We start from the raw sequence: 15,854 nt of genomic DNA, 5'->3' as shown, positions 1-15,854 counted from the left end.
TATTTCATTTAATTAATGTTTTGTTTTGATGTATAAGTTGTTTGGGGTTTTTCGTCTAAAAAAGCGACATTAATTTCTTGACGGCCTAATAGTTAATGTTGCTTAATGGTATAAGATAGTCCCTACGTACTTTATTGTCTTGTGCATTGCTATATATAGGGCAATTCATTAATTTTAGGGAAAGACATACAATGATGATGAATCTTATTGACATCATTAAAATTAGTGTCATCAATAAATAGTTATGCAGTAATACATCGTTAATATAAACTGTTTCTTATTTTCAATTTAAAGGAAAATTGTGTTTTCTGTAATATGAATGTTCATTGATTAATTGTTGTTATAATATGTTACAAGCTTAGTAAACAGATATTATTTTTGAGTGTCTTGATTGAATATTTAAAAGTCTTCTGGAATAAAAGCTCTAGAATGAATTATATATATTTGAGGCTAATGTCCGTCTGTAGGCAAAACTCGTCCCACTTTTAAAGTACGATTTGGATGAAACTTCGCACGATTTTTCAGCATCATAAGGGGAAGTTCCTAACAAAGTTTCATTACAATTGGGACTCTTATGGAAAATTATTTAGTGTATGTGTCCATTTTTAAAGAAATAAGTCAATAACAACTTTATATCGCACCAAAATGAAAAATGTTATAAAATAGACACTTGCGAAAATGAAAATATAACAGGACCTTATTTTATAATGTTTTTTCCTAAATTGCTTCTTTAATGGAGAAATAGCACTTCTTTCCTTTTTAATAATATACATTAATTTTGTACATTCATTATTATCAACTAAATTATTATTTTTTTAATGAAACTTCAAAATTGTGGTAAATTGAGTTTAATGCAGAATTTAAAAGTAAGTCTTCCTGGTGGAGAAACATTGTGATATTTCAGAAGAAAGGTGACTTTTTCTGCTGAAGAATCCAAGCGTGCGCTATGAATTGAATTGTTCTGTGATCGAAGGAATCGCAAGTCCTTCGCACAGAGTTCATTGCATATAAATTTGCAGGAATTTTGTAGTAACTCGATGTCCGTAAGTCACATAAGTTTGTTTTTATTTCAGTATGAGTATAAAGTGATCAAAAACATCGCAAATCACGATGCTAAAAATTGCCTAACGGAAAAAGTGACTTATCACAGAGAAAGTCTGAAACTTTGAGAAAAGGGCCCGGCATTGCCAGGTGGTTAGGGCATTCGACTCGCTGTCTGAGGGTCGCGGGTTTGAATCCCAATAACACCAAACATGCTCGCCATTTCAGCCGTGGGGGCGTTATAATGTGACGGTCAATCCTACTATTCGTTGGTAAAAGAGTAGCCCAAGAGTTGACGGTGGGTGGTGATGACTAGCTGCCTTCCCTCTAGTCTTACACTGCTAAATTAGGGATGGCTAGCGCAAATAGCCCTCGTGTAGCTTTGCGCGAAATTCAAAACAAACAAACTTTGAGAAAGAAAATGAAACACCAAGACGCAACCTAGAGGAAGAAAGAGATAGGCTTGCTCACCAAGTTATGAGGCAAGATACAAAAGCACATCAAACTGTTCTCCAAGATGCAGTTAGAAGAAGTCAGGAGCAATTTAGTGACAGAGAAGTACACCATTCAGTTCGCCAAAATCCTGACATAATAGCTGCTCGTAGGGCGACATTTCTGCGGGTATAAAATATTACAACATATTCCAGACTGAAATATTTTTAGTATGGAATATGCCAAACGAGTCTTAAGAAGACCAAAATGAGTTTCAAAGTAAAGTGAGGAAGTAAAGAGTTTGTTTATTAAATACTGTTTGAGAATTCGGATATTGTTTTGGCACACAATTTCTAAATACTAATGATATTAACTTTTGAGTAAATGTCGTATTTAACTTTTAAGTACAGTAATACATCGATATTAGTTTCGGTATTACGAACTTTGAAATTTTTACCATTATCTTATAAATAAAGCTAAAAATAATTTAAAATAATAAATAAATACACTGAAATGAATAAATCAGTAATAAATTTATTGATCAACAGTACAATATAAATAAGAATAAAATTATAACAATAAGATATGGATTCTAAAGCGTTGAGCATCGAGATGGTCATATATTGTTTGTTAACATTGGTATAGGCTGTCAGTACAGTATGTTTCTTTTATTTGTGCCAGTTTTTAGTTTTAATACTATACATTATAAAATATTGTATAATATTATTTTCAAATAAATTGTCTTTGTTTACAATATGAATTGTAAGTTATCAAGTGTTTATAGTATGAAATGGTAACTTATGAAGTGTTTATAGTAAGAAATGGTAACTTATGGAGTGTCTATAGAATGAAATGGTAACTTATGAAGTGTCTATAGTATGAAATGGTAACTTATGAAGTGTTTATAGTATGAAATGGTAACTTATGAAGTGTCTATAGTATGAAATGGTAAATTATGAAGTGTTTATATTATGAAACGGTAAGTTACGAAAGCTGGGAACGCATCCTCATAGTAATAATGTTACAAGTTATTCAATATACGAGCGAAGCTCCAGGAACACATCTACTTCGTATATCGATGTATTATTGTATTTTGCGAACTTTTATTAAAATTCATGTCTATTCTACATCATGTATTACTAGTATTTTATTCTTAATAGCATGTAACAATTAATGACTTATAGTTATTCATCGGAATCAATTATGCATACTTATTGGTAAATTGAAAGAAAAAATATATACAGTAAGGTTTAGCACTGCAGTTATTTAACCCATAGTTATAAACTTTTTACAATATCTGACATTTACTTTATCCACTTTATGTTCTAGATCCGTGTCACAAAAAGTTCAAAGTTGTAAAATATGAAAATATGTGTATGCATAAAATAAGTTGTGGGAACATTATAAACTGACAGTGAACCCCACTATTCGAGTTGGTAGTAGGTGGTATTGATTAGGTGCCTTTCTTCTAATCTAGTATTTCTAAATTAAGGACAACTAGTGCAGATAGCTCTTGAGTAACTTCGCGCGAAATTTGGCAAACAAATATAATACGTCTTTAAAATGTCAGCTAGATGAATTAGAATTATTACTTACTTTTTGTGTGTTTTCTTAGCACAAAGCTACAAACTGGGCTATCTGTGCTCTGTCCACCGTGAAAATCAAACCCCAGAGTTTAGAGGTTAAATTCCATAACATATTGCTGACCTACTGGGGGACAGATACTTTTGTTTCACGTGGAATACTTTTGAATAAATTATTATCTCAGTAATTTTATGACTCTACACTTTTGCTAAATTTGTAATTGATAGTTTCACAGTCGATATGTATATTTTTTATAAATATCAAAATGTATAGAGATTAAATCATGAGTGAATGACCAGAGTTTTACAAACTTTTTGAGTGTATCAGTTTTAATTGTAAACGTAAAGAGGAAAGTATTATGTAATAGTACTTGGATATTGGTTTGTTTGTTTGTTTGAAGTTAAGCACAAAGCTACACAATGGGCTATCTGTGCTCTGCCCACCACGGGTATCGAAACCCGGATTTTAGCGTTGTAAGTCCGCAGACATACCGATGTGCCACTGGGGGGGAATTGGATATTGGTAGTAGAGATAAAAAAAAACTGAAAATGGCGATGAGCCACTATAAACCTTTTGGGCTGCACTAATACGATTTGACTGTGATCAACAATATGTTCAAACGTTTAAAAATATTATATTATTTCACAAGAAGAACTGCTTTCAATTCTTTCAGGGATGCTGTGGCAGACGAATATTTCTTTAAAATATATAGGTTCATATGATGGAAGTACAATGAATCTCTGGAATACCTTTCGTAGTTTTCTCTCGAATTTACAGTTTGAGATCATTGCCCAAATTTGTGTGCAAACGTTCGTTCCTCGAAGTTATGAATGACTTTTGTTCTACCATGACATTCCAGAAACTCGGGCTCAAAATACGGGGTTTTTTGGCGTCCAGAAGTGAAGTCTGAGAAGATTTTCTTTACTATTGACTTTCTGTTGTGTTTCACAATGTAGCTAAATGTGCGTATCTCGATTTAACATGGTGATCTTTCAGCAGCTGTTTCTTTGCACTTTGTTTTTTTAGTTGTAGTCTTGTTGATATCATTTTAGACAGTGTTTCTTTTGACACATTAGCAATATGTGCAAGCTTGGTTATAAATGCATTTAATATGTCGTTCTTTACCGTCTTTCTTTTTGCAAAGACAGTCAGAACCTTTCTGAATATCATGATGTCTTACTGAAGCACGGCAGAGAAGGCTAGTCTTTATATTAAATACGCTTTAAAAATCTGGAAATAAAGTTGCATGTGACTTGTACGTTCAATGTTTAAGTAAGTAAATTTTTAGGAAGGTAGCTCAATAACCTTTTGAAACTAATAAGTGTTTCCTTTCTATTCCAATATGTATGTTTAATGAAAACTTTAACATAAGTGACTCCTTTCTAGTTGTTTTTAATGTCAATTCTGTTTAAATTCTACTATTTGCCATGTCGTTGATAAAAATCGAGATAATTTAGTGAATTTAAAGGTTCTTTCATTTATATTATGAATTTATCGACGAAGGTCAAAAAGGTGATGACGTATGTACAATAACTAGTATACTGCTGGGTTACGCCAGTCCCACCGGCTGGTGGAAAGATATAGTTCTACGAACTAAGATTAGACAAACTGGAAAGATTTTCATTCGGAGACAAAGCTCTGGGATATAGAAATATTAATTTTGCTTTAGAAACTTAAACATCAAAACATAACTTTCTTTATTTTTCATGTAATTATGTTTTATTTAAATTATACCTGATTTAATTTCAGTGTTTGTTTGGTGGAACTGAAAGGTTAATCTCAAGAACACCTTAAAAATCACATATGTGAAAATTTTAAAGTTAAGAATGGCTGTCAACATGGTTGTTTCGTGACCGACCTTTTCCTTGTTATATGTCGGTCATACGTTAGTAGTAAGGGAGGCACTTCACAGACAGAAGTTGACATGCCGCCATGACACATGAAGACGGTACCTGTGGAGAGGGGAGACGTCATAATTCCACAAGTTGATACCAGAGGGCGCACACTTAGGGACGCGTTGGTAGGCTGCCATGACAGGCGGCCATTATGTCATAGTTCACCAAAGTGCCACCAGAGGGCGCAAAAACATATGAGGGCTGAAATTATAGTTCGATACCGGACAGGCGGCCATAACTGATGATTACATAATAATATCACAAAGTAGAGAACGTGTTTCTAGGCTGCCATGACAGACAGCCATGTCTCATATAACACTTGTCTCGTCATGTTGGTAAATTAATCATTAATTAATAAATGAAATCATCCTTAAAAGGACGCTTCTCACTAATTAATTAGTTAATCCTAAAAAGGACATTGAATGCTAATTCATTAGTTAATTAATTAATAATTAAATCATCCTATCACAAAGTAGAGAACGTGTTTCTAGGCAACCATGACTCATACAATACATGTCTCAACAGGAATATAACTAATCACTAATTAATTAAATCATTTATTATTAAATCCTCATAAAAATGGACGCTTAAGACTAATTCATTTGTTAATTAATTCGTCCTAAAAAGGCTGCTTAACACTAATTAATTAAAACATATATAATTATTTCATTTACAATTAAATCATCATAAAAAAGGATGCTTAATACTAAATCATTAATAATTAATTCATTAAATCGTCATAAAAAAAAGGACGCTTAATGCTAATTCATCAGTTAATTAAATTTCCTTACCATTTATATCTCCTACAAGGACAATACAATAATTAAAACTTACTCAAGTGATTAAAGCTTTTCAATACTAAATTATTACATTTCCTGTCCAAAAAGGACTATATCTTACTCAATCAAGTGTTTTAAGCAACATGGATATACAGAACGCATTGGTACAACATCTACGAAATAGAGAACATATTGCCATGACACAATGGCGCATACAATACATGACCTAAAAATGGTGATATCATGCAATAATTAAAACTTATATTTTGACTTTCTGCAACATTTTACATCGTCAATAAAACGTTTATTATGCAATAACGTTTTTACTAATTTGACTTTATACAACAAAATAATTTACACATGTTACTTTATCTCATGTTTTACAAAGGCGGACTTTTACATATGTATATACTTAATTACCATTATTTCCGTAAGATTTAACAAATATACTGTGACATTACTTCTACAAAGACATCAACGTCTAGATTTAATTATGTTAAAATTATCTGAAATAAAAATAATAAATGACTGACTTACTATATCGATCCATTTTCTAAATAACCATTGATCAACTCCAAATGCATACAAAACTTGTGAAAGTATGGAATACATAACTTCTTTCAATGCGCCGATTACTAATATTTAAAATACCACAACTTTCAGACTGGCCACTATCATGAAATATACACACAGATTTCTACATGTCATTTCTATTATAAGTTCATAAAATTAATGAACCGTATCTGATGTCAAACTAGAACACGCATATATACAGTTATTGTGACAACACGTGATCAAATGTAAAGCTTTTTTTCTATAGCACCTTGGAGATATTGACGTCACCAAGATACAGTTTACCAAGACTGACTCGTTGAAGTACTCTGAAATATAGAAGTTTAGAAAAATAATCGAATTAGTATTGTCAAACCTTGATACTATTTAAATTTACTTCAAATGCATATAATCTGGATACAGACTTTTAAGAATTACAAAGGTCGCCAAATGGTCACACACACACATAGAAAACACAAACCCACTACGGAAATACTGACATCATTATCGTCTACTCTTCAAACGGCCTTAGAAGAGAGGATAGCCATAGTCTGAAGTGTTTGATATTCAAGGCCACTGACCGTCTTGGTTAAAAAAATATACAAAATTAGAAAAAACATAGGATTAGAATGATCAAGTCTATTTCGCAATAACTGGCTAGCTAGTCCAAGGACCAAGTGATTAAAGTGTTGATAACAATTCAGTGTTTGTCATATATTATTATAAATACAAAACATCAGTTACTATAATAATAAACTCTACATAATATTCACTTTTACAGATCGCTAAATATATTCAATTAGACTATAATTATAATACACAATATATTTAATAATGAACTCTACACATGTACTGAATTACTGAAATTTAAAAGTTATTTACATAACGTTTAAATGATTGGTTTATTACTCAGCATAGATTATTACGAAAAACTGTAAGAGTGTTTCAGTCTGCTTAGAATAAAATGAAAGTTATATTCAAACTTATATTTAGGGAAAACCTTTTTAAATAAAAGTGAATTATAACACACATTGTTGCTATCTACGTATTTACAATATATTTAATGTTTATGGGAACATTTTATTAAAATAAAAGTAAATTACAATACACTATCTATATATTTATATAACATACAACAAACGGTCAGACTGTATCAGTAGGCTTAGAACAGAACAAAAGATCGATTCTACTTAAATATATGATATTTCATTATTATTCTAATTATCTCATGTTTCGAAATATTGTTACTGTCTATTAGACGAAGATTTCAAACCATTGACAACGGCCAGTTTTGACTTATCTAGCAGCAGTGATAAGTTTATTTTAAATCAAAGACAGGACAAAGGTTTTGTTTGCGTAAACATTTCCATCAGGATTTATTACACTGACAATCAATATTATAAAAGTTACACACAGAACATACTAATTGTCAAAAATATACTTGGGAACACCAATCACCATGATGTAATACCCCATTTCAAACACAATTTCAGCTGTATATGTTACAAGTTTCGTAACTGTCTTTGTTAACATTAAAAATACACGAATCATACGACTAGATTTAATCATATTACAAGCCTAGTAATTAATTTTGCTACAACTAAAAAGTAATAAATGAATGACTTACATTCATCCAGAGATTTTCTATTAAAAGTTCATAAAACATTGAAACTAACTGGTAAGCCCATATGATCTCGAACTTGTGTCAAGGATGATCACGCGGTTACACTCATACACTTATGCTACGAGCGAAGGATGATGATCTCATTGTTCCAATAGAAAGAAGAGGCAGTCACTATCTTAGGAGTCGTCACATATTATTCTTCAACCAATCAGTTTACTAATATAGAAAATACTTAAAAGAGAAAAACGTATAATTTTCTATAGATTATTCACTTTAAGTTTAAATCATACCATACAAATAAAACTCGTAAAACATTGCAGCTATCATTCTATGTCATTGAAAGCCACTAAAATAGGAATAAAATTCAAAGTTCTGTATGAGTTCAGTAACATTTCAGTTAATCTTTGACACTGTTCTATTCTTAGGTGGTCGTCACGTGGCCACTGACGCATAACAGTTGAAGGGCTTTCATCACTAATAATCAGAATGATGCAGCTCTACTACATTGAAGAAAGAATGATGAACCAGCCTTTAATTGTAAGTATATCGTTACATACATTTCTTCGCTTATAAATCTAATTTCTGTGTTTCTTTAACACAGTGATGATTATTTTCAGTCATATTCATTATAATAAATCATGTTGATGGGATTTACTAATTATATATTATTTTATATTTTAGACTATTGTAACGAAAAGAAATGATGTTGACAATAATGAAATGGTGAAAAAAAATCAAATCTAGCAGCGAAGAAGAACCAGTAAAACATAAGTAACGTGAAGATTTGTTTGTTTGTTTGTCTTAAATTTCGCGCAAAGCTACACGAGGGCTATCTGCGCTAGCCGTCCCTAACTTAACAGTGTAAGACTAGAGGGAAGGCAGCTAGTCATCACCACCCACCGCCAACTCTTGGGCTACTCTTTTACCAACGAATAGTGGGATTGACCGTCACGTTATAACGCTCCCACGGCTGAAAAGGCGAGCATGTTTGGTGTGACGGGTATTCGAACCCGCGACCCGCAGATTGCGAGTCGAGCGCCCTAACCACCTGGCCATGCCGGGCCCACAACGTGAAGAAGCACCTGGTTCATCTCATGCCTATCCTATTGGGAATGGTCGTTACATCACTCTATCAACTTACGAGAATAATTTGAATATTCATATTCGACAGTTCAAGGACTTTGGAAAGGGAAAGCTATATCCAACCGAGGAAGGTATCACTTTTTTTTTTCAAGAAAATGGGAAGAATTTAAACAGTGGATCTCAAACATTAGTGTTGTTGTACAGAGCAAAACTGAACAAGATTTTCATCTAGAAGGACGGAATCGTGTAATCCGTGTTGCATGTGTTAATAATATCCTCTCTATATCGTTTACGTATAGATTTGATTATCATGGTATTGATATGTTATCTCATAAGATCCTCTTTGTTTTATCAAATTCAGAATGGCAGAATTTATTTGCACAGATTTCTCATTTTATACTTACTTAAATACTGTAGTTCATAATGAAAAGTAACTGAATAGACTAAACCAAAGCTTATTAATATATATGATAAACAAGTGTACCCCAATTTACAACTACTGAAGAAAGAACGGTGTGAAATCGACGATCTTACTCAAACACGTTATTCTTGTAACACGCTAATTCATGAGATCAATGTTGACAAAAGTGAATAAATTTATTGTTCAATCTATAATTAATCAAAGAGTCATAATTATCAACGAAACTTTCTGAGATGCTGTAGAAAAAGGCACTTTAACCAAGAGTTATCAAATATCATATATTTGATGAAAGAACAAACAAAATCTGTAAAATAACTATGATAATAATAAAAAAGTTTTGATAAAATATTTCAATTGTTTCTTGTGATAAATGATACTGTCTTTCACATTTTATAAATCCAACATGATTATACAGAGAGTCACAGCCTATCGAATATACTTGTTCAAGTAGAATATCATAAATGAAACGTAAGGGGCAAGTAATCAAAGTTTCGTTATTTTAGAAGTTATACAAAACATTTAAAATCTAAATTATCTGCCCCCATTGTAGGTATGATATGATTATTTTTATACACATGTATAATACAGATCGAAGGAGCTCTGTAATATTTTTATATATTTGTTAGTCACCTGATCACCCCTTGACAACAACAAGTATTTATACAAAATGGACAAACAAACAATTACTTCTAACCGAGAGACGGCTAGCGCAGATAGCCCTTAAGTATCTTTGCGCGAAGTTCAACAAACAAACCGAGCATTTTGCGGTATTACACTTACAGCTCAGCTTCGGGATTCGGAATGACCGATTTAAGCGTTTTGGAAAAACGATGTATTCTCAATGAAATCGAATTAGAACAACTGATGGCCAGACCACTTTTCAGAGAAAAATCTCTCCCACTAATCCTATGAAACTCGCTGTATCTTCGTAAGTTATCTTTCTTTATCTTAGGATTAGCATACACAGTTCTATTTGTCGTAAAATAAGCAGATTTGCAAGAAATAGAACAAAATTCCAGATTTATCTGGCTGAGAGTAGTTTAGTAAACGCGTTCTAGTTAAGTTAGGGATCGTTTATAAAATAATAAAACTCTAACGATTTTACACAATAAATGAATATTTCTATTTAAGATATACGAATACAATTCAAGTAATACAGCAGCAGAAATGCTAGAAAGTATAGGTTACTGCTGTAAATAGTTTTACATCACCACTTGGGTCAGTTTTGGTACTTTTGATATACAATATTAACACTTTTAATAGCATCTTGGACTGTTTGTTTGTTTGTTGTTAAGCACAAAGCTACACAATAGGTTATAAGCCTTCAGATGCACCGCTGAGCCACTGGGGGCTTCTTGGACTGTACATTTTTAAACTCATAGATAATACTAAAATGCTACAAATATTTGATTTTACTGAGAATATTTCTCTTGTGCAAAAAGTTCTTAACAGCCTTAGAAAGTGATCTATCACGTAAATTTATTACGATATTGAAAGGTATAAACCTTTGTACACAGAGTATCAAAATTTTGAGAGGACACTTTCATTTCTGAGAAGAGCACTAGTGTTCTAGGAATAACTAAAAAAATATTTAAGTACAATTACTGATAAAACTGAATTTGAAGAGCAAATGGATTAAGTTTTTGGTTCTATTTATGAAAATTTTGAATATAAGAGTAAGAAAGTTATCGTAACTTTGTATAAGACTGGTATGGTCTCATCTGGAATTGAAGTAGTGCATGATTTTGGTTCTTTTAGTACAGGAAAGATATCTACTTGTTGGAATGAGTACAAAAAGTGTACTAAAATGATTATGTGGGTTACTTGTAAAAATAGTAGATGAAGCTATAGTTTTTCAAGAGGTTCAGAAAGGCTCAATTTACTTTGAGGAATTAAAGAAAGAAAAAATCAAACTAGGTGAAGAAGTTTTGGAAGTAAGAAAGACAATATAAAATCTTATTGTAAAAAATTGCTTTTAATAAGCAAAAGTGGGAATATTCTAATTTACTTAGGTGTGCAATGTAAGAAGTTTCTAGACTAAGGAAGCATGACTAAGTAAGGCACTTACAACTAAACAAAGAATTTGAAATGGCTATGGTGAGGATGAGGAAGGGAAGGATCCCAAAGTGATTGTACAAGAGGAAACTCTTGTTAAGTTATACAAGAAGATTTGTTTTTGCATTTTGTGTAGAAAAAAAAGAGAAAGTTGGTAGTTTAGTGGCAGGAACTAAGGATGGTGCTAGTAATGACATATGTGAGGAGTTTTATTTCCTTAATACAGCAAGTATCTTTTAAGTTATTCTTCATTTGATGCAGAACGTACTATACCAACTTCTTTTTCACTTGCTGCTCCACATCATCTAGATGTTGGTAAAAGGATGTAGAATTAGACAGACTTGGCTGTAAATGCTCTTTTATTCGAGAACCTGGGTGGCGAGTCATTGACCAATGTAATCTCATTGACAACCAGAACAAACAAACCGATAAACCACAAATGAGTGTTATACTTTATCGTTCAATCTTTTTAATAAAAAAAGCTGTCAGTTCTCAACACAGGTTTTAAAAAAGCAGGCAGTTGTGGATAATTAACGCATCAAATATTCCTAAATGTTTTCAGTAGGCATTTTTTTCACCAATATATCGTAATCCAACAGAGAACGTTAATTTCGGCGTATCATATACTTTGAGGGTGTAATACATAGTCAAGAATTACCACTAGTTGTGTTAGTAACAGATAACTGGAAAACATTTTAAATAAATCTATTTATATATTTTCAATGTCTTTGTAAAACAAATAATAATCACTTAGAGTATGATAAGGTCTATAGATTAAGTTATTGATTAAGTTCTTCTTATATTTGATAGGTATAAAACTATTGATATGACTAAATAACTTTGCTTGTTTGTTTTTGAATTTCGCGCAAAGCTACACGAGGGCTATCTGCGCTAGCTGTCCCTAATTTAGCAGTGTAAGACTAGAGGGAAGGCAACTAGTCATCATCACCCACCGCCAATTCTTGGGCTACCCTTTTACCAGCGAATAGTGGGATTGACAGTCACATTATAACGCCCTCACGGCTGAAAGTCGAGCATGTTTGGTGGGACGGGGATTCGAACCCACGACCCTCAGATTGCGAGTCGAACGCCCTAACCACCTAGCCATGCTGAAACAAACAACTTTGAATACGTTGATTCATGATAGGCACCTGTTTTAATAAGCAATCTCTGGCTGAATGACAACAGAAATGGTAGGGCGCTTTGTAGGAATCATACCTGGGATTTAGTCTTTTTTCTGAAAATTTACAAGAATGTGCATCAGTTGATAAGGAATTCAGAGGTGTATGTTAATATATAATTGGATGACGCTCAAAGATGTTATGATTGGTCTTCGTCAGTATAATTGGGTAATTATTCACAATAATTTAGACACTAGTTGTAGTATGTTATCTATGGAAAACTGACCATTCCCTAACTTTTTGTGAAACCTGTGAGGAACTGCCGAGGCAACAAGCCAGAATATTTGAGTGCTTGTCCTTGTCGAGATGGAAACGAGGTCGGATTCAAAGCTAATCTGCAAATGTAAAGTATCAAAATGTATGAGGTTTTACAAGGTTAGCAGGTGCGGATGCGATTACGATGACGCACCAATTGCTCAACACTGTAGTCGTAAGGGAGGTCATAAAAATTTCCGTGGAGGAGGTGCTGTCAAGCGCCCAAAGAAAAGTACGCATACACACAGGAACGGTAAATTAACTTGCCGTCAAATGAAGTCAAGATTCAATTGGCATATCTCGACGGTGCGAAGGAGAAGAACAATTTAAGATCAAGTAAAGAACGGAGAACACGAACACTTTTTTTCTGAATTAAGTGCAAGGATAAGAGTAGAGAGGAGTCCTAGAATAAGAGCGAAGAGCTTTACCATAGCGTGCAGGTGGTCCACTTTGGTAGGATGGAAGCACCTTAACGACGACTCGGATCATTAAAAATAACACAGTAAAATGATTTCTGGATCATCCCTTACACAATCATTATCTTATTCTTGGGCTTCCAGATCTGATGGTATATCCCACTATCTATATCTAACAAAATAGTCCTATTTTCTGCAGTTTAATCAGAGATTGCTTGCTAAATAAATATATAATTTAATAAAATAATTTAAAATTATAATTTTTAACGTAAATGAAACATTTGCGTTTTATAGTTTTCGATTCTTTTATTTCACCCCTGTATTTCCCTTGTTCTTTTAGTTATCTTGATTAATAACACTAAAGATTGTTTGATCTTTTCTGAAGATCCTTTGTTTATCCATTTCTTTAACCAGATAATATTATTAACGGATTTTTGTTTTTACGTTTTATATTCTTTATAATTTTTATTGTTTCGTAGACAATTATTGTTTTTGAAAAAAACTATTCTATGACGAAAATATTATGTATTTTCAGTATAGTTACACGGTTTTTTTCAAGACTATATAAAAATGACGCTTATTTCAGTTAATTTTAGGGAGTAATGGAAACATTGAGTAACTTATCTGAATAGGAAAAATGTTAATGAGACAAAAAAATATTTTTGATATTTCATTCAAACTGAATAGAAAAAAAAATATTCCTCATTAAAGTTTGTGTTCCAACTAAAATACTCTTCCTAAATATATGAATAGATCAATTAAATTTATATTAAATAGAAAATGCTTAGCTAATAATAAAATAATATTCACTTGTAAATTTAAAGGTGCTGCTGTTTATAGGTATAAACAAAATATAAAAAAGCTATTTTTAAGGTTAAGATCTGCCCACCACGTGTATCAAAGCCCGATTTCTAGCGTTGTAAGTCCGCAAGTGCCACTGGGGGGTGGGGACTAAGGTTAAGAGGGAAAGATATGATGTTAATTGTTAAAACGCGTCAAGGATAATATTGGTCTCCATAAGAAATTTAGAATGAAATTACGAAACAGTTGTCTTCCTGCTGGTGTTTTTACTGATATAGGTGTAGAAAAAAGATGCACAAGGTAATCAATCTCTTTAAGGATGGACAAAATTTTCCTTTAACTTATATTTCCGTGGAATAAGTAGCCGCTTTAGAAAAACTTTAAGGAAATTTTATTTGTCGCACATGTATAAACATGCTTTTACAGCAAGTTAGATTTTGTTCTAAAACTTCGAATAAGCTTACCAAATGTAGAGAAGATGTTAACTTTTCAGTAGTTTCTTGATCGAGGATAGAAAGTCTTGATGACTGGAAGATTGTCATTGCGATTATTATCTTCTTGTTAAAAGTCTAGAAAGATTATTGTTAGTAAATGTGTTAGAAATGTTTCATAACTCCCAACCCATTCCAAAGTTTAGTTGTAAAACATATTCCCCTTGTGAATTAAAAGTAGAGAGCATTTTAGTTGATAATAGATATGTTTTGAAAGTACGTTTATTTCAAATAACAAGTTTGGCATTAAACTGACAAGAAACAAAACAAAAAGAGAATTTCAAACGATCAAAATAGCAGATTAAATTTTCATCACATAATAATGGTATCAGGGCTTTTCTGTAAGCTTCTGTTTAGATATCTCTGAAATAAGAGTACTTGTATTAAGCACAAATCAACATGGTAAATAGTTCTAAAAACCTGATTTTAGGCCATTTCATAAACGTCCCTATACCATGAAACACTTAAAACTGGCCTAGAAATTGAAATCTTTCGAACAAGAAGAAAAGTCAAAACTTCGCAAGATCAACTAAAATGCCTATGTAATAAATACAGGATTAACGTGCCACTGTATTGTGTTAAGAACGATATTTTAACATTTTATATACATAAGTTTAAATGTTTAGAGGCATCTGCTATTCTTCTGTAAATCTTCTTGACACACCTCCATAATGTTCTGAATTTCGAACTAAGCTATACCAAGGGCAATCTGCGTACAACCTTCTAATGTTGAATGGATAGACTAGATAAGAGGGAGTGATTTATAATTTCGTAGTGTTCTGTTCAGATAAAAGATCTAATTATATATATATATATATATATCTCCAGTATTTCTGGTCGATGTTAAATCAGTAATAATAATAAACAATATTTCTCCCCAGTGTTTATATGTATGTTTTTAGTTACGATTTGTTTCTGGTATAATTATATTTTGTATACTAAAATTTACATACTTGCATGTAGGAAAAGACTGTTTGAAGTTATTTAAGTTTTTGAGTTAGGTTTATTAATTATGTTTTGTAATTTACAATATGACACTTATAAGTTCATTTGTGCTAGGTAGATTTTGACCAAATTAAGCATACTTGTGGAAGATAATATATTGGGTTTCGTTACAGAAATGATCTAAGATAAAAGTCACATAGTATTACTTGTATTATAGTGGTATTAGGAAAATATTGTTTATTTTTATAATGTACTAACTGGAGTATCCATCCGTTGGCGTTGGACGGGTGGATAAAAAC

The 15,854-nt window shown here is 32.1% G+C and overlaps 1 long non-coding RNA gene across 1 annotated transcript; it reads left to right on the top strand.

Moving 5' to 3' along the window:
* The first annotated feature begins 5,338 nt into the window (after positions 1–5,338).
* On the top strand, positions 5,339–8,518 carry LOC111086528. The gene is made up of 3 exons (XR_002611268.1): positions 5,339–5,351; positions 7,591–7,592; positions 8,393–8,518. It is a non-coding gene; the product is annotated as an uncharacterized LOC111086528 (long non-coding RNA).
* The last annotated feature ends 7,336 nt before the right edge of the window (positions 8,519–15,854 follow it).

This window comes from Limulus polyphemus, unplaced genomic scaffold, assembly GCF_000517525.1.
Source record: "Limulus polyphemus unplaced genomic scaffold, Limulus_polyphemus-2.1.2 Scaffold44, whole genome shotgun sequence".
NCBI lineage: Eukaryota > Metazoa > Arthropoda > Merostomata > Xiphosura > Limulidae > Limulus > Limulus polyphemus.
Note: the sequence above shows the minus strand (reverse complement) of the source record. Positions and strands in the feature narration are given on the sequence as shown.